General features: G+C 41.5%; 1 non-coding gene across 1 annotated transcript; it reads left to right on the forward strand.

Annotated features, from left to right (window-relative positions):
- The first annotated feature begins 18,516 nt into the window (after positions 1-18,516).
- LOC126205655 (small nucleolar RNA SNORA17) lies at positions 18,517-18,653 on the forward strand. Its single transcript, XR_007540582.1, has one exon. It is a non-coding gene; the product is annotated as a small nucleolar RNA SNORA17 (small nucleolar RNA).
- The last annotated feature ends 2,858 nt before the right edge of the window (positions 18,654-21,511 follow it).

The raw sequence follows: 21,511 nt of genomic DNA on the forward strand, positions 1-21,511 counted from the left end.
AGGAGCTGCTCGGCTACAGAGGAGCCGATATCTGTTTCCTTTTCTAATTTACGGACTTTTGGCAAATTATTAAGAACTACCAACTTCGATAAGCAATGAAGATAATAAAAAACAGGATAATTGCTATAAGTGCTTGATCTTCGTGCTATGAGTTCGAGAAATGTAACTTAGTATCGTAACTAATAAAAAACTACCATTGTTTCCAGGGTCCTCGTATGTGAAGCAACCTTTTACACAGTATACCTCTAAATGATAAAGTAAAATAGTTCTTTAACGTCGTAGTTCTTCTCTAACGACATACTCAAAATTTATTAAAACAGAAGAAATAAGTCGGGAGCCATTCGTTTGCAAATATTGCCTTAATAAAGGTGTTCCAAACCCTTTGGTAATAAACTGAAGGGGGGCATCGACTCTACGAATCACAAGATCCTTTTTATTGTAGCTGAAAAGCATTTATAGACAACGTAATTAATTGAGCTGTTCCAAATATTCTCCGAAACTTAATATCCAAACCATTCAAACTAAATATAGGTAAATAAAAAAGAATGATCTTAATGGATACTGCCTCTTTTCCTCCCAAATAAATAAATAAAATCCTAAGACACAGCTTCAGCCGTTATCAATCAGTAATCTGAGATACGTACTTCCGACTATGAGATTTCACACTTGACTTCGTATCTCGATTACCACGAATATCAAAAAATTGAAAGAATTCTCATTCAGGAAGTTTTGTATCGTTGGCAAATTCGCTCTCCGTCAGCAGGCTTCTCAGTTCTTCTAGCAGTTCGTTAGACCACTCAGTACGAAAGCACCACATTTATGTAACCCAAATGGGATTTTATCCTTGTGCAAAACTTTTGGACAATGAGGCCATCGTTTACGGTGGATGGTTTATTGGCATGTTATGTCTGTCCTTTTTGTTGTTGTTCTCTTCTTCCTGGACCAGAGGCTATACATGTCGCATAATTAATTTAATCCCTGGCTACCAGATGACCTTTCCGTCGCCCAGTGGATACAGGTCTACTTTCCCAAATACCCAACAGAGGGGCAATACTCGCATGTTTTGATGAGTACATGAATTTACAAGAGGAAATCAATTGACGAATTAATTATAAATACAGCTCAATCACGAATCGTCAGATATTATAAAAGTATTTATCATTTAACCGTTTTCGCCAGTAATGTAATGATAATTAGTGATGCGACAGACCTCTGCTTCTGCTTCCGCTTCCACAACTGCGAAAGTTCTGCACGTTTTTCCACATCCGCTTCCGCATTCGGTTCCACATTTTTATATCGGAACTTTCACCAATGGCGAGATTGTCGATTTGCGCGCTTATTGGCCCAACGCGCCGGCTGCCGCACAGCCGGGAGTTCGTTGGGTGGGATGTGCAGTAAGCCGATACGTGCCAATAGCGAATATTGCGTTTATTAGAGTATTACGCAGTGATCTCTGTCCGTCGCCGTGAAAGTATAACGTTTTCTCGCTCGTCAGTCTACTTTGTTCCGCTGTATAATAGTACTATACTGGACGGTGCTTTTTAGTCAACAGTTTTGTGGTGTAAATTTGAGAGTACAATAATGAAAACAAAAACAAGTCTTATTTGGAACTATTTCGTTGAGATTCATGATTTGAGTGCCTTACGCAAAATCTGTGACGAAGTATATTCGCTAAAAGGGCGCACGACCACCGCATTGAAGAGTCATCTTAGATTATTACATGTCAAGAAATTTGCAGAGTTTGAAAAGTTAGATGAAACTATCAGACTTTCAATGGATGCGAAAAAACAAAAGGTATATAATAATTTAGCCGGTACTAATAATATAGTTAGATTATTATAGGGTGAGCTCTGTCCACTGCTGGTGAAAACCTGTTTTATCCAAACGATTACAATAAAATTTTAAAGAGCTCACCTCCAACCCTTGTTCCAGTTGGTTCGTGTTAGCAAAAGTCGATTGATGAGGTACCTTTTCTCGTTGCTGCCAGCACTTACCGATAAAGCATATAACAGTCTGCGGCACGGAATAAATATACAACTCTGTAGCATGTGAGCTGCACACAAGTGTGTGTTGGCAGCTCTGCACGAAATTTAAACTGGTGTTACGTCCTTGCCCCTCATCCGATCTGAGGTGAGCACTTTGAAAAGTTATCGCACTCTATGCATACAAAAACATTCCTAAGAATTTTATTTTCTATTTATCTACAGAACAGTGATGGTACACACGTAATTGTTTATAATTGGAACCAACACCAATCACGTTGCATTTACTCAGTGGAATGTTAATTTATTTATTGTATTTTATTCTCCATGTTGCATATCAAACGTCGGTAACTTCTTCACCATTATCAGTTCTAAAATAAATGTAATAATAATATAAATAAACATAATAAATACATAAACATAATAATGATGGTAAACAAGTTTCCGAAACCTAGTATGTAATTTGACGAACAAAATCCAATATTTATAACTTAACGCCATAATGATAAAATGCAGCGTGATGTATTAATCGCGCATTCAAAGTTGTAACTCGGCGCGCTGGCTGAAGGGAGTGACTGCAAATGGGAAATGCCTTTACAATCGCTCCCATCAGCCACTGCGCCGAGTGTCAACTTCGTTTGCACGTATAACAGAAATTGGTTCAGAAACGATTGTTTTTCAATTGTCACTTTAGCTGGGCAAACTGCGATTTATTGACGTGCTCTACTTAACAACTTAGAATTTTCTTTTTGTATTATTTTATTTTTGTATTACTTTTTACGTATTTATTTTCTTGGGGTATTTTGCTATTTTTATTGATGTCATTGTTTATAGGTTTCTTTCAGTTCAGCCAAAGATACTAAAAACAACTTACCTTGCAACAAAGTCTCCAAGCAACTGATTACTGGGATTCCTCCCACCTAAAGTCTCAACAAATGGATCTTGTGAATGCTGAAATGATTGCCCCCAGAACTTTTCGTTTAGTTTTGTCGAGGGTACCAGCTTTCGCTGGGTAAAGAATGCTGCTCTTCCAAAGTATAAGTTGAAAGGTAGTAATTTTTTTACTTAGTATTTGTATGATAACTTGTACAATAAGTTAGCAAGAAAAATCACAGATTTACTTCAAGAATTTGAAAAAAATTTCTTTCACAAATGACATATGGTCTGATCCACATTCTGGTACTTCGTTACTTAGTTTGACTGCTCATGGTGTTTCAAAGGATTTTTACAAGATGTCTATAAGTTTGAAATGTCAATGTCATGACCAGGCGTCATGTAATATCGACAAAATTTGAAACGATACTTCAGGAATGGAGCATAAGTCACCAATCAGTGCATGATCGTTGATGTAACATTATTAAAGCATTGCAGTTGTCTTTCTTTGATAATATGAAGTGTGCGATACGTCAGATACAACTTTGTGTTCGAACTGCTTTTGAATCACAGATCCTAGAACTTACTGCTAAACTGAACAAAAAGTCACCTGTTTCAATCAATCTATGGTCGCACAAACCGGGCTGACAATAATTCAAAGGGAAAGCCTGGCACAAATTCAAAGGGAAAGCCTTGATCAGTCTGTTTTATCTGTCATTCAGGATTGCCCAACATGGTAAATATTTTTAAATATACACAAATGAATTTGAATTTTATGGTATATCTTTAGTGTATGTATTTTATGTTTCGTTCTTGAAAAAATCCTATCTGTTAATTCTATTTCCAGACGGAATAGCACTTCCATGTGATGCAACGATTTTAAAAGTTCACGATTCGTTAATTTTGTGCTTATGTTCAAATCCAGTCACAATGATCTTCACTGAAGACTGAACAAATGTCCAAAAATTTGTAAGAGTAGTGAAACCATCGAAGAAATTACCAGAAACTTAAGCAGTTCTCAAGTGAGCACTTCATCAGTCATACCGTTAATTCAAGTTCTTGTGAGTAATTTACAGCAAGAAGAAAGAAGAACTGATACTTCAGAACAATTCCAAAATTTTATAATAAAATTATATGATGAAATGAATTCAAGCACTACGGTCGCAGGTTCGAATCCTGCCTCGGGCATGGATGTTTGTGATGTCCTTAGGTTAGTTAGGTTTAACTAGTTCTAAGTTCTAGGGGACTAATGACCTCAGCAGTTGAGTCCCATAGTGCTCAGAGCCATTTGAACCATTTTTGAATTCAAGCACGAGATTTGTAGAACTGACCAAAAACTATAAGTACACAATTGCGGCATATTTAGATTCGCGATACAAGTCAAAATTTTTCAATGGTATCTTCAAGGAGCACGTCAGTCCCAAATACTTAATTTGATGATGATAACAGCCAGAGATCCAAACTCATCTCAGAATGACTAGCTACATATCTACTACCTCTAAAAGGCGCCGATTTGAAATTGAAAATCACCCTTCAACTAGTTGTGACTTAATCACAGAATCTCAATTTGAAACATCGTTACAAACGTTAGAATTCATATTCACTATGAGAAAAGATCAGCAAGACCAAATTACGGCTAACGAAAACGACAATCTGCTATTGATGCTACAATCAAACCTACTGTAGTCCAAAAAGGAAAAAAAAGGTTTCCTCTAAAAGATGATCCGCTAATGTGGTGAAAATCAGATGGACACAAGTACCGCTATCTGTTGCCACTAGCTCGCCAGTATTTCTCAGCTATTCCCAATAACATAGCTAGTGAACAATTATTCAGGAACAATTTTTCTTGGGAGCTGGCGTCATATACGAAGAACATCGAAAGAGATTGCAGGGCGAAAGAGCGGCAAAATTACTTTTTGTTAAATGTAATCTGCCAATGAATATTAATACAGGGTGTTTCAAAATGAATATACGGCTTTTAAGGCTTTGTAGCACTTACTTGTATTACATTCACCTTACAATTATAAATAATACACCAAATGAAAGAGCAACTCAGACAGTTTTTTTTTTTTACAATTATTCAGTGTGAACACCGAAAACACATCGAGTCGATAGGCGAGTTGTTCCGAAACCTTGATCAATGTGTCAGGAGTAACTGTTGCAATAACACTGTTTTTAAAGTCGGATAGATCAGCTGGTATCGGAGGCACATACACATGACCGCGTCAGATCGTGTGTGAACGTGGATGTCATGCATAAAATGCTGTGTCAACCGGCCCCTTGCACCCAATCCACCAGTCGGATACAACGTCATTTAACCACTCGCGTACTGAGTTACGCCAATGAGGTGGCGCACCACCTTGCTCCCAAATAAAGATGTGTTGCTCAGCTTCTTCCCATTGAGGCACGGGCCATAGCTGTAGCGCATCAAGATAAGAAACTTCAGTTACAGTTGATTCACTGAGAAAGAAAGGCCCATAAACTTTCCGCGGGGATATTTCCTGCGGCTAAGAGTGAAAGACTCGCACTCGTTCAACACGTTTTTCAGTCACTCTTTGTCATTCCATACTCTTCCCACTGCGCACAGGTATACAAACAAAACTGTTTGAGTTGCTCTTTCATTTGGTGTATTATTTACAATTGTAAGTTGAACGTAATAAATGCTACAACGCCTTAAAAGCGGTATGTTCATTTTGAAGCACCTTGTATAATCAATTGTGTTTGGTGAACAATTGTTACATTTTTCTTAGTACATACACTTCTGCGTCCATTTCCGCTTTCGCTGTAATTGCCTTTTGACATTTGTTTCCGCTTCTGCTTCTGTTATCACACTTCCGTCGCATCATTAATTATAACGGTTGCTGTGGTGCCACTTCTTGTTGTGTATTTTGAATTTAAGTTGTAGCGTTATTGGTGGTCATATTTGCGTGGGTTTCAAGAGATTTTTTTTTAAATATATGTATATTTCTGTTGTGTGTGTGTGTGTGTGTGTGTGTGTGTGTGTGCGCGCGCGCGCGCGCGCGTGCGTGAAACAAACTACTGTCTCTTCTGTATTGGTGGAAATTCTAATATTTCGGCGAATTATTGCATTTTTTCTTTACGATACATATGACTTCTTTCTTTTTTTCACGTTGTGTTTCGTGGTCTCCCCTGCAGCTGTAAAGCTTTTTGTACTACACTCTATTCATTTTCTTTCCAGTTAACTGAATAAAGTTACCTTATGATAACCGTTCCACTTTACTAGTGACACTGCGCATCGTAGTATCTACATGAATTATAAAGCTAAAATATATTTCTCGATAATAACTGCGATTTCTTTGCGACAAATACTTCTTTTTTTAGTTCTCAATATGTATATCGTACCCTCCACTACAAAATACAGGCTTTTTTAAAAAAAAGATACTCGATTGGAATTCTTTCCGAAAACAGAATGAAGTTCTTGTAATGGTACCGCTTGATTTACTAGTAATACATGGGTATATTCATTACTACAGTCTCAGTCTGCAGCTATACATACAAATGAATACACAGCTAAAGTGTACTTTGTGATACTTATTTCGATTTTTGTACGGTATTTTTTTTTTAAGTTTGTGCTGTGTTTCGTGGTATCAGTTACAGCTGTAAAGCTTGTTTGCTGATACTCGGTTCGTTTTCTTTCCCGTAAATATTTCTCTAATTAATCTGCTGTAACTCGAAATATTTATTTTCTCGATGCATTAAATTCTCGTAATCAAATCTGTTTGACATGCGTATCAAAATATGGCTAAGGTTATGACATTATAGTCGCCAAGCTGTTCACGTCTCGTGTCGCGTGTACTGTACGTCGCTGGTCAAAACTGACGACTAACATTCAAATTTCCAATTTATGTTAGTACGGGGTGATCATAATTAAAGTGAGGCTATTGACAGAGGTAGGGTGTGAGCTGTAATCATCGTACAACAGCGAAACTTGCCAGATATTCTAATCCGTTAATGGCGGAACCAGTCAACACTGCAAAACAATTGTTCGAATTTTTGACATCAGGTGCAAATCTGACAGTGTGAATCTAAGAAAGACGTATAGAAATGTTACCATGTGTAACGGATTAAAAACGGGCCGTGGGCAGATAAGGCGAAGCATGTGGAAAAGCCATAATGTTGACTTTATTATTAACCGTCTGTTACTCAATATCTTCAATATGAGCACCGGAGACGCCGATGAGATGCTGCATACGTAAAACGACGTGATCAATATTTACTCGCGGCAGTTCCGGTGGAATCTGCGCAACGTGTTCCTGTATTCTGGCCTTCAGATCAGGTGGAGACCGAAAGTGAACCTAGTAAACGCGTTCCCCAGAGCAGAAAGTCACATGGAGATAACACGTTCGTGGAAGGCTGCATTATTAGATCTTTCACTGAGTGAGCGACATGAGGAGCTGCCTCATCCTGCACGAAAACAGTGGTTTCCAAACAGTTGCGCTTCAAAGGAAGAATCACATGCTGTACAAGGGGATCTCCATAACATGCAGACGTCACGGTACACCTGACGGCCCCTATGGGTGAACTGTCTTCAAAGAAGGACGGACCGAGAATAAATCAAATGGCTCTGAGCACTATGGGACTTTACATATGACGTCATCAGTCCCCTAGAACTTAGAACTACTTAAACCTAACTAACCTAAGGACATCACACACGTCCATGCCCGAGGCAGGATTCGAACCTGCGACCGTAGCAGTCACGCGGTTCCAGACTGTAGCGCCTAGAACCGCTCGGTCACCAGGGCCGGCATACCGAGACCAAATGTACTTGTGCATCCACATCACACAGTCACAACACGCTGTTAAACAGCATTTCTATGTATTCATTGCGCCATGTAGTGCAAAGTATGCCTCGTTACTCCACACAATATTGCCCCCGTCACCAACTTTGATCAGTGCCAGAAACCGAAGAGTAAATTCGGACCTTTGAGGCGTTTCATGAGTTTTCAGTTGGTGCACCGTCTTGATCTTGAATGGGTAGCGGTTTAAGACAGACAACAAAACTTCCCATACTGTTGACCACCGATGGAAAATTCTCATGACACTGCACGAGCACGAGAACTACCCGAGACAAACACTGTATGGTCAGTTACTGCAATAGCAACCTTGTCAATAATATCCGCCGAGATAGGACGCCTTCACCTTCCAGGTGTCACACTGACCACACCCATGTTGTCGAATTTCATTATCATCTCCTTTAAACTATTTAACGATATCGGGCTTCTCCTCAGACCTTTCAATCTGCGATTATCTCTCAGTGAAGCACTGTAAACGCTGCCGTTCACATAAAACAGTTTCACTAACAGCGCCCGGTCTCTCCTCTCAATACCCTTAGTGTTCACTCACCTTATGGCTTGTCAGATGACAAAATGGTTCAAATGGCTCTGAGCACTAAGGGACTTAACAGCGGAGACCATCAGTCCCATAGAACGTAGAACTACTTAAACCTAACAAACCTAAGGACATCACACACATACATGCCCGAGGCAGGATTCGAACCTGCGACCGTAGCAGTAGCGCGGTTCCGGACTGAAGCGCCTAGAACCGCACGGAGACCGCGGCCGGCTGTCAGATGACAGCATGGCAGCGTAAATGGGTTCCGCATTAAACCATTAGCATACCTTTCAATTTTCGCTGTTATACGATAATTACAGCCCACAGTGGACATCCGCGAGTAGCTGCACTTTAATTATAACTACCCGTTATTTATTATTCAATGGCACTGCAAATAGGGAAATTGTTGGCTGCAAGTGAAAGGCTCGCATTTACAAATACAGAAGGACTTGGAGCCTCACAACGGACACGATAGTGTTACAATGTAGGCGAAAACTATCAGAGCGTAAATACGGATGCCTATCACAGTCTGTTGTGGTATAGTATGTATGAAAACTTGCAGCAAATGTGATATATCGAGTTTTTACATCTACGGCTACGTACATACTCTGGAAACCACTGTGAAGTGCATAGCGGACTTCCAATTCTAAAACAAGTTAAGGTATCTTCCCATCTATTCGTGTATGGGACGCTGAAGAATGACTCCTCAGATGTCCCTGAGCGCCCTGCAGTTAGCCTAATATTGTCTTAACGGTCCTTATGAAAGCAATACGAAGGCGAATGTAGAACTGTCATAGATTCCTCACTTAGTACTGGTTCCCAGAGCTTTGCAAGACGCTATCTTGAAGCTTCCGTCACTTCAGTATTTTCGACATTTCCTTGACGCTTTCCCTCGAGTCAAACTTGTCAACATTCGTTCCGACCTTCATTGTATACGTTCAGTATCTCATATTATATCTATTTGGTACGGGTTCCACACACCTGAATACGCGCCGGCAAAAACGTTGTAACCATCAAAACACAAATTGTACAGGAGGCGCGAAGAGCCATTACCTATGCAACAGGTTTACGAACGGCAGAAATAGCATTCACAATCACTTGAAATGAGTTCATTACTGATTAATGTGTACAAGTTGTGGCAGTACGTGACCTGAAAAGCAAGATATTACAGATTTTCGTTCGGCATCCATGCAAAAGCGTTGTAGCTCTAACGAGAGTAGCACACTTTTGTGTGTTACAACATTTATACCACTATTACAATTTAACCTCTAATACTGCTTATTGGTTTTATTCTGATTAGGCGTAAATACAATTTGCATTATACAATGTCGGAACGTCTGGGTGTTTGACTGAAGGTGGAAATATTGTTACAAAAGAAGGGTTTGCAGTGATAAACGTTCACATTTTCATTTCACAAGAATATAACGAAACAGAATCGATACTGCACACGCAGTTTAAATGAAACATTATTAATGGTTGCCACTGTGTAACACGATTATCCACGGCACACACGGCACACAAGACGTATTGTTGCAAACGTACGTTTTGCGTGACCGACCATGACACTGTCACTTTATCTTTAGGTTCTCATAAAACTCTCGGTATTTTTCAGGAATATATCCACACATGTCTAGCATATTAGCTTTCTTTTCCGCAGAGACAGGCAATGGCTCACCGTAAAGTCTAAGTAGGTCATTGAAGCTAAACACCACCGGCGGAACTGTAATACTATTTTTACCCCTGGAGCGTTTTGCTAAGTTTGCTGAGTACCAAGGCTGCAAGTAGTTATGGCTCTTGCGGCACTGAAGTACTGTTGGGGAGTCGGAAGATATCTTCATCCAAACATAGTTACTTTGCATTTTGGATCTTTGCGGACGTGCTTTTCAATACTGCTTAAATCAATAAAATCGTACTACTCCATGTAACAAACCAGAAACGAGTTGTTTGGTCGTGCAGTAGCTATTACGTATTATTATCATACACAGAGTAGTAGAGAGGATATAAAATGTAGACTGGCAATGGCAAGGAAATCGTTTCTGAAGAAGAGAAATTTGTTAACATCGAGTATAGATTTAAGTGTCAGGAAGTCATTTCTGAAAGTATTTGTATGGAGTGTAGCCATGTATGGAAGTGAAACATGGACGATAACCAGTTTGGACAAGAAGAGAATAGAAGCTTTCGAAATGTGGTGCTACAGAAGAATGCTGAAGATAAGGTGGGTAGATCACGTAACTAATGAGGAGGTATTGAATAGGATTGGGGAGAAGAGAAGTTTGTGGCAAACTTGACTAGAAGAAGGGATCGGTTGATAGGACATGTTTTGAGGCATCAAGGGATCACAAATTTAGCATTGGAGGGCAGCGTGGAGGGTAAAAATCGTAGAGGGAGACCAAGAGATCAATACACTAAGCAGATTCAGAAGGATGTAGGTTGCAGTAGGTACTGGGAGATGAAGAAGCTTGCACAGGATAGAGTAGCATGGAGAGCTGCATCAAACCAGTCTCAGGACTGAAGACCACAACAACACAGAGTAGTTCTTCTTATTTCTCTCAATTAATGCGAAACCCCTGTCACAAGGCAAAATGCTGTGTCCTGTCATAAGAAACCTTCGCTCCACAGAGGTGAAATACTCCTGTTCAGAAGATATTGATATAAAACGATAGTTTTCCAGTTATTGTTCTGTCCTGTACATCGATCTGACCACACCACTGAAGTTCTTTCTTCACACGGGTTTAGTACTGAAAATGCAGATGTTACGTACTTCAGAAGGCACGAAGTAAATTCCACTGATCCCCGCTTAGCAACAGTTTCAGGCCATACACACATCCACACCTCATTGTCACCAACGTTGTGTATTGCCTGATTGTAGGTTGACAGCTGACGTTGATAGAAAACAGCAGAATGGGTAAGGGTAGGACAATACAGTACCTGTTGGAGGTCTGTACATATCACAACATAGATTTCGTTTGCTTTAGCTTTTGCTGTATCCTTCTCTAGCACTGAATACGCTGCTTCCGCAAGTAAATGGTGCAGTTCGCTTTCTTCGTCGATTTTCTTTCTCTCTGTTTCATTTTTACTGTTAACTAACTGCAGGAACAGTCTGTCACAATACCACATAAATCCGAACGTGGTACTCCAAAGCGAAAATTGTATTGTCCCCTGAAAACACCTCTGCAAGCTCTTTCACTGCACTGTACTGTCGGATTATCTTCTTTAAAGAGTCGGCGAAGTTTAAAAATATTCAAATCGGATCTCAGGCAGAGCTTTTCATTCTTATGTCTTGAGTAGCGGCTTTCTTGTTTTGGTAGCTTCTCAATATGGTTTCTTATCACGTCCTTCAAGCTGTCCTGCAGCTTATTTGGACGATTCACATGCTTACCCCTTCTGTCTTCTAACGGAACGAAACATTTCATCTTCCCTTGGAGCATTTGTACACGTCTAGCTGTAATCCTATATACCATGCACAATGTTTTTGACATACCTGAATTTTTTCTGCTCCTCTTCTTAAAAAGTACTTGAACGAGCAGTGTCTGCGCGAAATGGTCTCCTCAGTCTCCCTACGTTTGATGTCTACTATTTCAGTGCAAGACGAAGCCAAACGTCTGGTTTGTGCATTATAATCTAAAGCGGAGAATTCTTGAAACAGCTCTCTGTTGTCCTCCATTTTCAGTGTTTTACACTGGTATCTACATTTGCAGGTAGCAATCTGTAAAGGGAGCACGACGTAATGATAAGTATAGTCAACCACATTGACGTCAAAGGTAAAGGCTATGACAGCGCACTACAATATAATGTTTGCGATAAACGTACGGAATCTCCCATTTCACAGAAATATTGTGTTAGGTGGGCATACAAAGTTTATGCTCCCACCTGTTCAGCAGGGACTTTCCCAGGTACTGGTTTGCTATTGTGGGCCAAATATGGTTGCCCCGAACTCAGTTTGTGTTTCTTCGCATTCCTCTTCAATTCACTATTCTTAATTTTCCGTTTCCGGCCCCTATTTATATCTTCGCACATGCTCTGACTTAACGTCACACAACTTTCCTGCTCCATGTCTACCATATTTCTGCATACGAGCGCCTGGCGACGAATAGGAAACAAACGAAAAATGGCGCTTAATGTACATGTTTGCCAACATAACTTCATACACGCCTCACTCTTGGCACAAACAACGTTTATACGTGACAAACCGGTTTCTTAGAAAAGTGAGGGTTACAACGTTTTTGCCGGCAGGTATTCACTTCAGCAATATTGTAAATTTGTTTTGCAAACAGTGTGCTTTGTAGACGGACTGCATTTCCCGAGAATACCGCCAAAGTCTGCCGCGCGCTTTACCTACAACTATGTCAACAATCCACTTCATGGCCGCACACATCGATTCACCCCGTGTTTATCTGACCCGATTTACTGCTGCTGTGACTAACTGATGTTGTAGTCCCAGAATGTCAGATTTTTGCACTTGTGACGTGCACAGTCTTATACTTCTGCACATTTAATTTTTAATCAACTTTACACCACTTTGAAGTCTTATGAAGATTTTCCTCGATATTTTTGGAGCTATTTTCGTTATACTTAACTGCAATACCTGTAAATATTGTCTGCCAGGTAACACAGGCAGTAAGGATCCTATCACACTTCCCTGAGGCAAGAGTAAAGTAGTTTCTGCATCTGCCGATAACCCTCCATCTTCAAGCAAATCATAAAATTTGTTTCAATACTCCATATGATCTTACTTGCTTTAATAAATCCTGATTAGTATTGCCCGCCGGGGTGGCCGAGCCGTTCTAGGCGCTAGAGTCTGAAACCGCGCGACCGCTACGGTCGCCGGTTCGAATCCTGCCTCCGGCATGGATGTTTCTGATGTCCTTAGGTTAGCTAGGTTTAAGTAGTTCTAAGTTCTAGGGGACTGATGACCTCAGAAGTTAAGTCCCATAGTGCTCAGAGCCACTTCAACCATTTTTTTCTGATTAGTATTGAGGCAAACGCTTTTCAGAAATATAAGGTGTGCCCATATGAAAAGGAGATTACAGTTATAAGTAAAGAAATTTTACTATTATAATTACAGTTTGTGTGGAAGAGTACAACTACACGCAACTGACATTGATATTGATACACCGCGCCAGCTGTGTAGGAAGGGAGTGGACGGCTCCTGGGTTGCTGACGGATCTGATTGTCCCCGGTGTCCTGCAATTCTTTGCCATAAGTCAACCTCTGACATTTCAGAGATTGTTTCAAGGGCGAAGATATGCGATTTACTTGGAGAGATATCGGGGCTGTAAGGAGGACGTTCCAGAACATCCCATCGAAGGATTTCGAGAGTCTTCTTGGCCACATGCAACCTAGCGTTGTTCTGGAGAAGCACTAACCCACATGAGAGCTTGCTTCTGCGCTTGTTCGTAATTGCCTGTTTGGGCCTCAGCACCGTGTTAGAGTACTGACCAGCGTTAACTATAGCTCCCGTTGGTAGCTGGTAGATGAGTAGAGATCCTTCTTCGTCAAAATAGAAACTGAGCACCACGTTTCCGGTCTTCGGGGCAAGTGGACTTTTTTTTGGATTAAGAGAGTCGGAATCCGCCGGTCCATGCTCACCTGTTTGGAAGCACACTGCGTTACATAACGCACGACACTCTGAGCAATGAAATCCGTTCCTTGCTCTGTGTACCTCAACAAATGGCTCAGGGAAACACCCTTTCTCGCGCTTCTGTTTATCTGAAAGATGCCCGGGCGCCCGCTCTGCACAAACTTTGTTATAATGAATCTTCTTGTGGATTATGTGATGCACAGTTCGTTTTCTTATCAACCGTTCAACAGCACGTGTGGTGATCCGAGTGTTCATCGTCATAAGTTGCTCAACGGGGAAAATCGTGGCACCGTTGGTGACGCGCCTACCCAGGGCGTAGACCCTCATAACGCTGACAGCAAAAATCAAATGTTCAAATGTGTGTGAAATCTTATGGGACTTAACTGCTAAGGTCATCAGTCCCTAAGCTTACACACTACTTAACCTAAATTATTCTAAGGACAAACACACGTACCCATGCCCGAGCGAGGACTCGAACCTCCGCCGGGACCAGCCGCACAGTCCATGGCTGCAGCGCCTTAGAGCGCTCGGCTAATCCCTCGGGGCCGCTGACAGCACCGGAATATTGTATACAGTATGTGCACCTGTTTCAACCTGCGATAAATTTGTGAAGCATGCTCCCTTGAATAATCGGTCTTTGTGCTGATCAAGAAGAATCCCTCATGCAATGAACGGTGAAAGAAACTCTCCGGGAATGAGGAAAATGCTGCGAAGCCGTTAACTGCAAACAAACTCACCCATTGACGTAGCGTGCAACGCCACTACAGTGAAGGTGTTCTTTTCAATTCGGCCTACCTTATACTGCACCCATCCAATTGTCTCGAACCATGGCTTTCACGGCGACATATGAGCAAACATCGAGTTGGGTTTCACATGAGCGATGTTTTCGGTATCGATATGATAGTAATGGCACAAAAGAAATATAACTTTGAATGATGTTCCGCTGTTGTTTTCTATCTACATAAATGATCTTTTGGATAGGGTGGATAGCAATGTGCGGCTGTTTGCTGATGATGCTGTGGTGTACGGGAAGGTATCGGTCGTTGACTGTAGGAGGATACAAAATGACTTGGACAGGATTTGTGATTGGTGTAAAGAACGGCAGCTAACTCTAAATATAGATAAATGTAAATTAATGCAGATGATAGGAAAAAGAATCCCGTAATGTTTGAATACTCCATAAGTAGTGTAACGCTTGACACAGTCACGTCGATTAAATATTTGGACGTAACATTGCAGAGCGAAATGAAGTGGGACAAGCATGTAATGGCAGTTGTGGGGAAGGCGGATAGTCGTTTTCGGTTCATTGGTAGAATTTTGGGAAGATGTGGTTCATCTGTAAAGGAGACTGCTTATAAAACACTAATACGACCTATTCTTGAGTACTGCTCGAGCGTTTGGGATCCCTATCAGGTCGGCTCAAAAAAAATGGCTCTGAGCACTATGGGACTCAACATCTTAGGTCATAAGTCCCCTAGAACTTAGAACTACTTAAACCTAACTAACCTAAGGACATCACACACACCCATGCCCGAGGCAGGATTCGAACCTGCGACCGTAGCAGTCCCGCGGTTCCGGACTGCAGCGCCAGAACCGCTAGACCACCGCGGCCGGCTATCAGGTCGGATTGAGGGAGGACATAGAAGCAATTCAGAGGCGGGGTGCTAGATTTGTTACTGGTAGGTTCGATCATCACGCGAGTGTTACGGAAATGCTTCAGGAACTCGGGTGGGAGTCTCTGGAGGAAAGGAGGCGTTCTTTTCGTGAATCGCTACTGAGGAAATTTAGAGAACCAGTATTTGAGGCTGACTGCAGTACAATTTTACTGCCGCCAACTTATATTTCGCGGAAAGACCATAAAGATAAGATAAGAGAGATTAGGGCTCGTACAGAGACATATAGGCAGTCATTTTCTGTTTGGGAGTGGAACAGGGAGAGAAGATGCTAGTTGTGGTACGAGGTACCCTCCGCCACGCACCGTGTTGTGGATTGCGGAGTATGTATGTAGATGTAGATGTAGATGTGATCATGGTTTCTGAGTCGCCCGCCTTGCTTTTATCGAATTCTTTTGCCACGGTTTTGCTCCACCTTCTCACTTATTGGATAATTCGATCGTTCTCTCGAAATTTTTCCGTCAGAGTGTTACCTGTGAAGCGAGCGGTGAGCTATTTGGGCTCGTGCGCCTTGCCGTGGGGTTCTGCTCGAGAACAGCGCCGTCTGTTGTGTGAGTTGGACCTACGAGTTGTGCCGAGAGTTATGCGGACTGTGACGACAGGTACCGGGGCGGTCTGCCGTTGTGAGGCACGTCTGTGACAAAGGTTTCTATTAGCAGCATCCTGAAGAGCAGATCAGGAGACTGAGTGCTGTTTTGGAATTCCATGGAGCGCACTCTTGTGGAGTCTGCAATGAATCGGTGACATCGTGGCAGACTATTGAGGGAATCTTGTCAATTACTCTGGTATCCTGTCACCCGCGTGTTAAGAGATCTAGATCTAGAGAGCTAAGCTATGCGCCGGTGGTTCCGTTCTACCGAGTGCTCCAGAGAGCGCTGGAAATTTTTGTACTACTGACATAGTGTCCGAACCCTGGTTACATCTGAAAGGCGAGTTGTCATGTGTTTATTGTCATGTCAACGTTTGAACAGCGCTGTGGATCAAGTTGGTTCCGTTTTGTCAACATCCACATTAACAGCTACTGCAGGTAACGAGATTATAATTGACATCCTTTATGTTTTATGTTGGTTGCTTGTGGTAACAAAACTATGCTTCAGGTATATCTACCCAAATGTCCTTGTCTGTTAACGCATTGTAAAGACCACCTTGATGCTAAAAACCCCAGGAAGCAGAAATTCGACAGTGGGACTTGTACCTGTATGTTATTAGTCGGAGCCAGGCTGTTAAGTTAAGAAATCTGGGTTTTAATTTCTCGTATTATATGCTAGTCAATGATAAATATTACTTGGTGTTAGTTGCAGAAAATCGCATTTTCATTCTAAGCTGTGACTACTGTTTTCTTGGAATTACCACGGCTTCTAATGAGATGCATCAGCACCTATAGGTAGATATTGTCGGAAAAGACTGTGTGCGTTATACTTGCGCTACTTCGTACTTGTGTATTTAATCTTTAAATTTTAAAGTATTCACTAGCTGAAGTTATGTAATTATTGTTCCTCCTTTTAAAATCTTTTCACTGCAGTGAACTTTGCCTTAACGCCGTTTACAAGTTTAAAAAATTTATATGGTAATTGTAAATTAATTCTTCTGAACTAAATTACGCGAAAGAGCTCCTGTGCTCTCGAACTCAGGCTTCGTCTTGTATAGTTTAACACCTAAGCTCCATGAGACTGATGAAACCTTTCTTTCCGAGCTGTAGTTAGTGTGTAGAAGTTGTGGTTTTAGCTTGGTTTCATGTGAATCATCATCACATTGTCAAACTGTTATTTTTTGTAGAACTATAATACGAAATACATAGCATGTTTTATTCACGCTGTGAAAGTTAAATCAAAGTTTTTGGGTTTTAAAATTGAAATTCGAATTTCTGCGTAATAAATTATTTTAAGCAATTTCGGTCCAGCACCTTACCACTTCCTCTCTACCCCTACCACTACAGTTTTATTTCAAAAGTGTCTAAGGTGGAGGCAAAACGTATTAAATAACCGACTACTCACATCAGCGCAAACCATTATCACTGTTATGCCACAAGTCCATCTGAATGTCCGTTGTTTGTACATAATATTCTTGACGCGATTAGATCTTTGCACTTCTTATCTTTCGAATGATAAACCTCACCCTAGTTTCCTGTCGGCAACATTTTTCGACAACCTTATTCCTAGTTTCCTGTCGGTAAAATTTGTCGACAACCTTATTCGATTTCAAAAGCTTCAACCTCGCTAATGTTTTAAAATACGTAAATTTTCGGATTCTTCTAGAATAAAATTGCAGTCCATTATCAGAAAGTGTGCGTAAAATACTTCAACATAAGCCAGGCTCTCTTCCATTCTACCTGACCATCATTACAAGAGTTGTATATGGGAGAAGATCATGGGTTTCTGGACTACCCATGGAACTTACAATTTGTAGAGAGTTATTGCACGTAGCGTTGAGACGCCCTTTTGATTGATAGTACTTTTAAATATTTTTCGCAGGTCACTTATAACTACGTTTACACCGTTGCTTCTTCATATTTATTAGTTACATACTACTTTTCAAGATCTTCATAATTAGACAAAGTAGAGTTAAAATATGAGGAGTAGCAATAATAAGATTGCTGTACCATCAAGCCAAGATGGAATGAAACAATCTGTATAAAGATTTCGTGCTACAAATTTGCATGAAAGTCGCCGTATAGCTTTGTTAACTATCGTATTGTTTAGACAACCAACGGGTATACAGCGCTCAGCTGAGTAAATGTGATTTCTGGTTTTTGCGCCAGACTGAAATTTGAACAGTTCACTGCAGTGAACTTTGCTATAACGCCTTTTACAAGTTTAAATAATTTATACGCGGGTTTGAATGGTCGTCCTCCCGAATGTGAGGACAAGTGTGATAATCACTGTGCTACCTCGCTCGGTAGGCAACTGACATTATTTTGTACTCTGCAGTGATAAATAATCCAATTTGAAGTACTTGTGAAGATAAAATATTCCTGCAATTGCATTTCTGAAAGTCTCTCTCTCTCTCTCTCTCTCTCTCTCTCTCTCTCTCTCTCTCTCTCTCCCTCTCCCCTCTCTCTCTCCCCTCTCTCTTTGTGTGTGTGTGTGTGTGTGTGTGTGTGTGTGAGAGAGAGAGAGAGAGAGAGAGAGAGTCTGTGTGTGATGAACATAATTCTAAATTTGTGAATTCATGCAAATTTAACATGTTAATATGGATGCTCGGAGTGGTGTGCAACGAACATTCGCGATCAGAGCATTTTACAAGAACAATGGCAAAGTGGAGGGGGCACGCAGAGAATTCACCCGTTATTTTAATTTAGGACACCACGTGATTTCGGATTCCACATTAAGCGGCAGGTCCCCTTTCCTCACCAGCATTTTTGAGATACACTATGTAATCACAAGTATCCAGACACTTGATTGAAAATCTTACAAGTTTGTGGCTCCCTCCATCGGTAATGCTGGAATTCAGTATGGTGCAGGTCCACCCTTAGCCTTGATGACAGCTTCCACTCTCGCAGGCAAACGTTCTATCAGGTGCTGAAAGTTTCCTTGGGGAATGGCAGCCCATTCTTCACGGAGTGCTCCACTGAGGAGAGGTATTGATGTCGGTCGGTGAGGCCTGGCCCGAAGTCGGCGTTCCAGAACATCCCAAAGGTGTTCTGTAGGATTCAAGTCAGGACTCTGTGCAGGCCGGTCCATTACAGGTATGTTATTGTCGTGTAACCACTCTGCCACAGGCCGTGCATTGTGAGCAGGTGCTCGATGGTGTTGAAAGATGCAACCGCCATCCCCGAATTGCTTTCCAACAGTGGGAAGCACGAAGGTGTTTAAAACATCATAGTAGACCTGTGTTTTGATAGTGACACGAAAAACAAGGGATGCAAGCCCCCCCTCCCCCCATTAAAAACACGGCTACACCATAACACCACCATCTCCGAATTTTACTGTTGGCACTACACACGCTGGCAGATGACGTTCACCGGGCATTCGCCAGACCCACACCCTGCCATCGGATCACCACATTGTGTACCGTGATTCGTCACTCCACACAACATTTTTCCACTGTTCAGTCGTCCAATGTTTACGCTCCTTACACCAAGCGAGGCGTCGTTTGACATTTACCTCCGTGATGTGTGGCTTATGAGCAGCCGCTCGACCATGAAATCCAAGTATTCTCACCTCCCGCTATGCTGTCATAGTACTTGCAGTGGGCCCTCATGCAGTTTGTAATTCCTATGTGATGGTCTGGATATGTGTCTAGTTATTACACATTACGACCCTCTTCAACTGTCGGCAGTCTCCGTCAAGACGAGGTCGACCTGTACGCTTTTGTGCTGTACGTGCCCCTTCACGTTTCACTTCACTATCACATCGAAAACAGTGGACCTAGGGATGTTTAGAAGTGTGGAAATCCCGCGTACAGACGTATGACACAAGTGGCACCCAATCACCTGACCACGTTCGACTTCCGTTAGTTCCGCGGAGCGTCGCATTCTGATCTCTCGCGATGTCTAATGACTACTGAGGTCGCTGATATGGAGCACCTAGCAGCAGGAGGCAGAAAAATGCACCTAACATGAAAATCATATGTTTTGGGGGGTATCCGAATACTTTTGATCACATAGTGTATATGGGGGACACGCAGGTCCAAGTGAAAGACTCGCAACCAGGCTATTGAGTCACGCGGAATTATTGTTACGGTAAAAATGTAAATCGGTCATCAATCTCAACGTTGGTTTGAACCAGATCACTGGTGCATGTGGCGAACGTGTGTGAGCGGGACTCGCTGCCCGTTATGCACTCTTCATGTAGTTCGGTTTCCGCTACTGAGATCGCCAAATGTGAGCCAGCAGGCGTCTGGTCATAAACCACATCGCGGATAGCTATGTCGGTAGGCAGCGCAAGCTGTTTTGGGCAGTGAAGTAAGGGCGTCGTGCCTACAGTGCAGTCTCTACAAGAGCCATCAAAGCCGGATGAGGTCCGCATGGCCATAGACGTCGCTCTCGTAGCTGTGTCCTTAGATGAGTTAGTAACGGTCATCTTCTGCACTTTCCGCGGAGCTATGAGATCATTCGCCCCTCTCTCGTTCGCAGCATCCAAGTACAGACTACGCAGATCGGTGTCGTGCGTGTAGTGTTCTAGTTTGAACACTATAGTTGCCCCTGCATTCCTCCACCCTTTGAATCGACTTAAGGGGGGGTAGGACGTCAAACGAGCCGACTTGGAGCAGGAGAGGCACCACAGGACATTTTAATTTCCACTGTCTATACTTTTACAAATAAATTCATAAAACTTTAACAGCATGACCAGGAAGGATTCAGGATTCATACTCGTGGCAGTGGAGGCTCAAAAACGTAACAAAACACATTTTTTACATGTGAAATTTCATCATTTTTTCACTTACTACTGGCTGCATTTTTTGCTATAGGTACACTTTTCTTCCTAAGTAAGAGAGATTCTTTGATGACTTTTTCACAGCATACAAACCATAGTTACAGGTGTATGAAACTCTAGAAGTTATTTAATTTATGAAAAAATGAATGAACTGTTACATTTTAAACTTCATGTTTAGAAAAAACTCAAGTTTTATAGTTAATTATCTCAATTTTTCCACAGTTTTTTAATAGATTTGGAAAATTCTAGAGTTTCATTCACCTGTAACTACTTTTTGTATGCTATGAAAAATTCATCGAAGAATCTCTCTTACTTAGGAAGAAAAGTGTACCTATACCAAAAAATGCAGCCAGTAGTAAGTGAAAAAATGATGAAATTTCACATGTAAAAAATGTGTTTTGTTACGTTTTTGAGCTTCCACTGCTACGAGTATGAATCCTGAATCCTTCCTGGTTATGCTGTTAAAGTTTTATGAATTTATTTGTATAAGTATAGGCAGTAGAAATTAAAATGTCCTGTGGTGACTCTCCTGCTCCAAGTCGGCCCGTTTGACGTTACCACCCTTTAACAGTTATAGCGGGACCCCCAATTTAAAATGGACTCCAAAGCACCTCTCAAAATGGCTCTGAGCGCTATGGGACTTAACATCTGAGGCCATCAGTCTCCTAGAACTTA

The sequence above is a fragment of the Schistocerca nitens genome, chromosome 1, assembly GCF_023898315.1.
Source record: "Schistocerca nitens isolate TAMUIC-IGC-003100 chromosome 1, iqSchNite1.1, whole genome shotgun sequence".
In the NCBI taxonomy this organism is placed as follows: Eukaryota; Metazoa; Arthropoda; class Insecta; order Orthoptera; family Acrididae; genus Schistocerca; species Schistocerca nitens.